Source organism: Lactuca virosa, chromosome 3, assembly GCF_052849685.1.
Source record: "Lactuca virosa cultivar CGN04683 chromosome 3, Lactuca_virosa_CGN04683_v6, whole genome shotgun sequence".
NCBI lineage: Eukaryota > Viridiplantae > Streptophyta > Magnoliopsida > Asterales > Asteraceae > Lactuca > Lactuca virosa.
Genome location: NC_136428.1, coordinates 25,472,462 through 25,480,559, shown reverse-complemented (window position 1 = coordinate 25,480,559; position 8,098 = coordinate 25,472,462). Strand labels below are relative to the sequence as shown.

The 8,098-nt window shown below is 36.9% G+C and overlaps 1 non-coding gene across 1 annotated transcript; it reads right to left on the bottom strand.

Moving 5' to 3' along the window:
* Positions 1 to 2,754: 2,754 nt before the first annotated feature.
* On the bottom strand, positions 2,755 to 2,861 carry LOC145168220 (small nucleolar RNA R71). Its single transcript, XR_013741791.1, has one exon. It is a non-coding gene; the product is annotated as a small nucleolar RNA R71 (small nucleolar RNA).
* Positions 2,862 to 8,098: the final 5,237 nt, after the last annotated feature.

Here is an 8,098-nt window from a genome sequence, read left to right as displayed (position 1 = left end):
ACACCTCACGAGATGTGGACAGGGAAATTCCCCTCGTTAGCACATATCAAAGTTTGGGGTTGTAAAGCTTTCGCTAGACGAGAGACTCATGACAAGCTGGAAGCCAGAAGTGAGAGATTTATTTTCATTGGCTACCCACAAAATTCTTTTGGATATTTTCTCTACAGACCTAGTGAAAATGTGGTCTTTGTAGCACGAAGAGGAGTCTTTCACGAGAGATGATACTAGCGGTCAACCAGAGGATGAGACTCATGTTGAACTCATTGACAACTCATTACCTCTTAAACGTTCCAGTAGAGTTAGCATGCCACCAATATTATATGGTTTTCATTTAACATCAGATGGTGATACCTTTAGTAGTGATCAAACAATGATAAATTTGGATGAGCCGACTAAGTACAAGGAAGCTGATATTTCCATATTTATACATATTTTTAGGCAATATTTTAATACGTTTTGCTTAATATTTTAGTTATTTGCATAGATAAATGGTACTTATAAGATTAAATTTGTATTTTGCAGCTAGAAGGAGCATTCTTGAAGAACAAGGACTAAAAGAGACAAGAAACTGAACTTTGGAGGCTTGGAGAATTAAAGAAAAGAAAATCCACGAAAACAGCTGAAGCCACGTCGTGGACGTCATTTACACGACGTGGAATGGACGATTTTGGAAGATGAGTACACAGAAAGTCGAAATCCTTGCCCTATAAGGATTCATCCAAATCCACGACATGGAGTCCTAATCCAGGACGTGAAGTTCAAATTCACAATAAGTATATATATATCTTTGGTACTTTTGGGTTTTGGAGGTTGGCTGGAGATTAGAAGTTCCAGAATACTAATTTCATAGGAGAATTAAGAGAGAAATCAAGCATTGGTAGTAGAAGAAGGATTAGAAGATTATTACTTTACGTTGATTTGGTACAATTCATTATGTCTTATTTAGTTGCAATTGTGTGTTCGATTTTAGCTATGAGTAGTTGAATCTACCTGCTTCTGTTAGCTAGATGAAGCTGGAACTCATGGTTTGGTTAAGTTAATATAGATTTTCCTAGTTGGTTAATGTCTTGTGTTTGATTGTTTATACCTAGCATGCTTAATTTGACATTAGATTGCTTAAATTCATATTCTGTGTAGTTTAGAGACCATTAATCTGCATGAATTTGATTACCTAGTAATTTAGTGAACATTAGATTATTAGAGCTAAGATCAAACCAATCTTAGATAAGTAATTACAGTATTGCATTTGGCTGTGCTGGAGAACTCATATTATGACCATAATTATGTTTATTAACTCAATCTTATATAGCTCTAATCCTATCTTGTAATTGATTCTGTGTTAAATTATGTGTGATCATGCATAGCTCTACATAAATTAAATCAACATTAGTATATTTGGCTTGAATTGCTAATAATAAAATAATTGGTAACGAACTGGAATTGTAATAATTACTAGCTAAACCATTGAGGGAAAGTGGACTCGAACTAACATAAGTGTTTTTAATATTTGATTGAATTAGTTGATAAGAATTTAAGTTCGTCTAAACTTGCAAACATAAATAAAAACCATTTAACTTTGCTATAATTTTAGTTTAATTTGATAGTAAGTAGGTTAATTAATTAAAACCGTTCCCTGAGTTCGATACCCGACTTTTGTGTTATACTATTTGCGAAAGGGTACAATGCCCTGGGTCGAATAGCTAGTAGAATAGGAGGTAAAATTAGGTGTACCTGTTTCAGACACATCAAGTTTTTGGCGCCGTTGCCGGGGAACGGCTTATTTGATTGTTGATTTATTTTGTATAGGTTAATCGATCCTTTTTGTGGGGTAAAACCTGCAAAAAGTTAAGTTTCTGCATTAGTTTTTGTTTCAGTGCTGAACTCACGACGTGGACCTTAAGTCCACGACGTGGGATTAGTAGTTTTACGTTTTTTTTTTGTTTAGATTTTCAGCGACAACACGAGGTGGTACTCTTTACCACGTCGTGGTGCCCAGTCAGTAGGTAATTTTTATTTAGTTTTTTGGTCAGATTTACATTTTTATTTTTGTTTTTGTTTCAGTAGTTCATGACCAGAGGTTCAAACACACCTTTGGTACCACCACTTGAAGATCCAGAATCGGCCCTTCATAAGAAGACAAATTAGAATGTAGAAGTCAACCAAACACCAAGGAATTCGCCATTCAAGGACCTTAAATCGGTTTTTGGGAAGAAGAAAGGGAAGAACATGGGAGAGTCAAGTACATCTTCGAAGGACAAAAGCAAATTTGAAGGCTTTGATCAAATACCCAGTCCACAAGAATCTGAATACGAGTCCGAACCTGAATTCAAACTAGAAAAGAGTGAACCCGAAGACGATCCGGAAAATGAGATGGCAAACATTGCAGATAGTTCCATCGGAGCATATAAGAAACGAATTAGAGACAATGCTGGTCCCGGTTTAGTACAACCTGCAATTCCCGCGGCTGCAACATTCGAGTTGAAAGGACACATCCTTATTGAACTTAGGGACGTATCATTTTCTGGGAAGGATCATGAGGATGCTTACAAGCACCTAGATGAGGTCAATGACATTGCAGACTATTTCAATGTCCCGAATGTTCCCAGAGAGGCAGTTGTGTTATGGATGTTTCTCATTGCTTTTAGGGGAACTGCCAAAGATTGGTCGAAGGCACTACCACCCGGTCCAATTACTACTTGGGCACAGATGAGCGAGCAGTTCCTAGAACAATTTTTCCCACCATCCAAGATAGCTAAACTCAAGAAGGAGATATCCAATTTTGAGCAACAACCGAGGGAGTCGCTTTATGAGGCATGGGAATGCTATAAGGGATTACTAAGAATCTGCCCTCAAAATGACCTTAACATACAACAAGAAGTGTCTATATTTTATGACGGGGTGAATGTCATGACGAGACAACTCCTTGATTCTCAAGGACCACTTACGAAGAAAAATCCGGCTGAAATCAAGGAGTTAATTGAAGAATTCTCAAATCATTCTCGTGAGTACCACAATCCAAGACATGATGGAGTTAAAGGAATTGGGGGAGGAAATTCTGAAGACATTGCTGCTGTAGTAGCCATGCTAAATACTATGGACCGGAGAATGAAAAAGATGGACCAGTCAATTCATACTATTAGAGTTGGTTCTGAAAGATGTAATGGTCCACACTTAACCAAAGATTGCCACTTGGATGAAGATGGAAATAGAAAAGTACAAATTTGCTACTCAAGTGGAGATAAGTATGACGAAAATTGAAGGAAACCAAAGAAGGAGTGGTTACCATATGAAGAATATAAGAAGCAGAAAGAAGAAAAATATAGGCAGACTGACCGAGGCCTATACCAAAAAGAACAACAACCTCCTGAAAAGAAAGTTAATCTTGAGTCTATGTTACATAGATTCATGGAGGCTTCGGAGAAAAGACTCGATGACATCGATGCAGTGATAAGGGACCAGCAATCATTGCTAAGGAATCAGCAAGCATCGATTAAAAATATCGAAGCCCAACTTGGTCAACTAACCACTTTGGTGAATGAAAGATTATCTCACCCAACTCCTAAGAAAAAGCCGCAATTGCATGTAATGGTAATAGAAACTGAAGAGGATACCATCTCTGAGTTCCTTGAAGCACTTGAAGTCGACCCACATCAATCCGGACCAAGCTCGAAGAAGTCACGTCTCGAAGAGAAAAAATGTAGCTGAAACATCAGATTCACGATGTGGGGATCCAATCTCCACGATGTGGAGTGAGTCTGAACAGAAAATTTTTCATGATGTTCAAGCTTATCGTCCTCCGCTTCTGTTTCCGTCACGAGCTCATATTCACCCACCGGAGCAGGAACACTTGAATTTTATAAAGCAAGTGAAGGGTATTTCAATAAATACTCCTTTCATTGATTCATTATCTAAAGTTCCCGAATATGCCAAGTTTTTACAAGATTTAATCAATACTCGCCAGCAGCTAGAGAAGAATTCGAAGGTAATTCTTAGTGAGCAGAGTTCTAAAGTGATTATGGGAGAGTTACCAAAGAAGATGGGAGATCCTGGATGCCTCACTCTTCCATGTGAGTTTGGGAATAGTTTGAAGAATTATGCTCTAGCTGATTCTGGAGCTAGCATAAATCTAATGCCTTACTCGTTCTATCAAAAGCTAAATCTTCCGGGTTTGAAGGCTACAAGAATGGCAATTTACATGGCTAATCGTTCAGTGACTCATCAAAAGGGTATTGTGGAAGATATCTTGGTAAAAATTGGGAAATCCGCGTTTCCAATTGATTTTGTCGTTTTATATATGAAAGAAGACGCCAATCTCCTAATCATTCTTGGTCGCCCTCTACGTAATACTACTCGAGCCCTGGTTGACATTCGCGAATCAAAACTCACTTTGAGAGTTGGAAATTATGAAGCTACTTTTGGAGTAGAAGATGGTTTTCAAGGGAATGATGTTCAAAGTGAATTTTTCAATGTCGATGAACAAAATGAACTTGAAGAATTGGAAAAATTAATGTAGGAAGAGATTCAACAAGTTAAACGCACCAAACCAAGAGCATCCGTTCCACTTGTTTTTGAAGTGATTGCTTATAAAACTCCAATATCTTGGGTGAGTGAGGAAAGTGAAGACTTGGTATCAAGTGACGAGGACGAAGTTACTTCCAATGAAAAGAGACTAACTATGGATAAGAAGATGGTGCACGTGGAGCTAAAAAATGAAGAAAAACCAAAACCTCATCTGGTGGAAAATAAGGGAATTAAGAGAAAGCTTGAAGAGAATGATGCAAGGGTTAAAAAGGAAAATTCTAAAAAGGAGTATATTAGACGAGTTCAAGCATACAAAAGAAGGTGGAAGGAGCAAAAGATACAAATGGTGGGGGACTCTCCGACTAGTTCAACTTGAGGCGGCATGGAGTCCGGCTCATGACTCCAATAAAAGAAGCGCTTCTCGGGAGGCAACCCGGGCTCGATTTGAATTTCTTTTCGTTTTGCATTTTTAATTTTTGCATTTTTAGTTGATTTTTAGGATAATTTGTCACACCCCCAAACCAGACGGCGGAAACGTTCGGGGGTGGAGGACTTCATTTGTAGTATCACAACACATGCATTATAGTAATCAGAGTACAAACAACCATTGTATTTAAAAAGTAAAAATATCCACATGTGTTTCATCATTGTATACCGAAACCAAATAGTTATACAAAAGAAGAAGACAAGACATAAATAGCTCCATCTTCTCAAAAGCACGGGGAGTACCTGTCTACTGGTTCCCTGAGAATACAAGTAATTTGAAAAGAGAGTATCAACATAAAGTTGAGTGAGTGCATAAGTATTTATGTTTGAAAGAATGTTTTCTATTTCTTGAATATGTAAACTGTTCCATAAAATCCTATATTTTCTGCTGTATATGAAAAGTAGTTTTAGTTACATAAAACTGTTCTATTTGTAAACCATTGTTCTGTATTTGAAATCCTTTTGTAAACTTGTATCTGAGAGTATGCCTGGTTTCATCAACTGTTATTGTAAACTGTAATGTAATACTGTAAACTGTATCATGTAAACTAGTACTTTGAAAATGTACTTAAGTTTAGTTAATTATACATTAACGTATTGTTAATATCATTTATATGAGTTATTATAACCATACTGACTAGATGGCCTGACCCAACGCTATGAATGCGTTGAAAGCTGTTGATAACAACTGTCACTCGTAGGCGTGTATGCCTGACTGTAGCTACCAGTCTGAGTGCGGGGTTGTCAATCCCAATATAGATCTATACACACATTGTTTCGATCCCCCGCTGGAGATTATGGTTATAATGTCAGGACTTTAACTATATTGTTTAAATGAATTAAACAACTTGTATCAAATGACTCGTAAAAAGCAAATAAACGTTACATGTATAATAGTTATGAAAACTCAATCATTCTTAAATAAATGATTGATAGTATGTTCTTGAATTAGTATTCTTAACATGTAGCTGAAAGATGTATATCCTTGAATAGTTTCGAATCAAACCTTTGTTCTTGTAAAACAATGTACTTTAGTATACTTGAATCGTGAATTAGTGTTCTGTGAATCTTAAATTATACCTATTATAATTTATATGTACATTCTGAATTGATACCGAGTATTCATGAATGCAACCCCTTGCTCAACATGTTACAAAGGGTAAATTGAACTTAATGAACTAACTTTTATACTTGTATACATATACAAATATATATAAGTAAAATTTAAATGACACTCGGACAAATAACTGATACTTATAATCCCACATCCAAACAAGGAAAAGGAACCAAAGTGGGTTATCAGTCCTAAGTCTTTTAAATCTTATTTATATAAATATATATATACAAGTCTGATTTCTGGGAGAAATATAAGTTTATAAAAACATTTAAAAGAAGTTTGATATTTTGAAATTCATTTTGGTGACTTGATGTCATTTTGATACAATCATTGAAAACCATTTGATTTCGTGATAACTGAAATCCATTTTGATAAGATATTTGAAACCATTTGTTTATAACACAAAATCTTTGTGTTAGACTTGTATTCCCCCCCTTTAAAACAATAAAAACTATGAAAATATGGGGGCATGAACTCACCTGTAGTGAGTGATTCAAATGTAAGATCGATGTAGGATGCTAAGTGTCAAGTGAAGTCTCGAGCACAAACGGATCCTAGTAAGCATATAATGACACATATATGGATATAATTAGTGTATATAACAACTAATTATGAAAGGAAACCACTTTAGGGACTAGAAACACTTGAATTGAAGTGTTACAATCACATGTGATTGCATCAAAGGGGTTTAGGGCCACACAATGGTGTGTACGGCCAAGGTGTGTACGGCCAATGTAGTGTACGGCCATGGAGTGTACGGTCGTACACTCATGGAAGAAGCATGCGAAAAGGGGTGTTTATGGCCCTATCTAGCATCCATTAAGTGTTCATGATCTTATGTTGGGATATGAGGTGAGTTTGAGGTCTATACATGCACTAAACAAGGGTTTACGGCCATATGAGGTGTGTACGACCGTACACCCTTGGTGTTCATGCATTACATGATGAATCAAGGCTAGGAATCAAGTGTTTCTCAAGCTTAACCAGCAGATAGAAGAGATACTCACACATTTGAAGGCTTCTAAAGAGTTCACGTCCCAAGAACAAGTAGGTGTTCTTGGTGTTCTTGGTGAAAGTGAAGAAGACTTGAAGATCTAACCAAAAGAGAAGATTTCATGGACGAAAACATGGATCTTCACTAGATAAAGCCATGTATCAATTAATCAATGGAAGAAATACTTACATCGTTGAAGATTAAGGTGTAAAACTTGATGATAGTTGAGAGAGAATCAGATTTCTTGAGGTGAAAGTGTGAGAAAGTGTGAAGAAATGAAGGAAAAGCTTATATATGGGTTTGGGTTCACGACCACCTTAGGTGTACGAACATACACTCATGTGTACGGTCGTACACTCATGTGTACGACCGTACACTCCTCTTGATGGAGTGTTTGGCCCGAATGCAACCCGATGAACCTAAGTTAACTCATCCCTAAACCCAAACCTTGAATTTACTAGGCTTAGAACACTCAAACAGACCCTAAACAATGTTATAAGATAGCAGAAATGAGTCTGACTGTAATTGAATTGAATGAGTGTACAAGATAGAAATTTCGGGTTGTCACATAATTAATCATCTAATCATCTTAATTATTCTAGAAATCGGTGAAAATCAAGTGTGTGGTCCTTAAAAATTGAGTGGTAAAATAAATTAAGGTTTTTATAGTAAAATGGGCATTTTATGTGTAAAACCTCGACACCACCTTGTGGCCCAAAAGCCATCTCATGGTGAATCGAATTGGCCCGATGATTTTAAACCCATCATACGAGTCCACGACGTGGACTTGAAACCCACAACGTGGATTTTAAAAAGTCACGGGGGGGGGGGGGGGACCAGTATAGGATATCATCCTTTTGACCAAACCCCATTTGCTTACCACACGCACGGACGAAGAGCAATAGCCCCACATCCGATTTTCTACCATTTCTTTCCAAAATTTCTTGTATTATATGTCTCCTAACAACATTTGGTAAGCA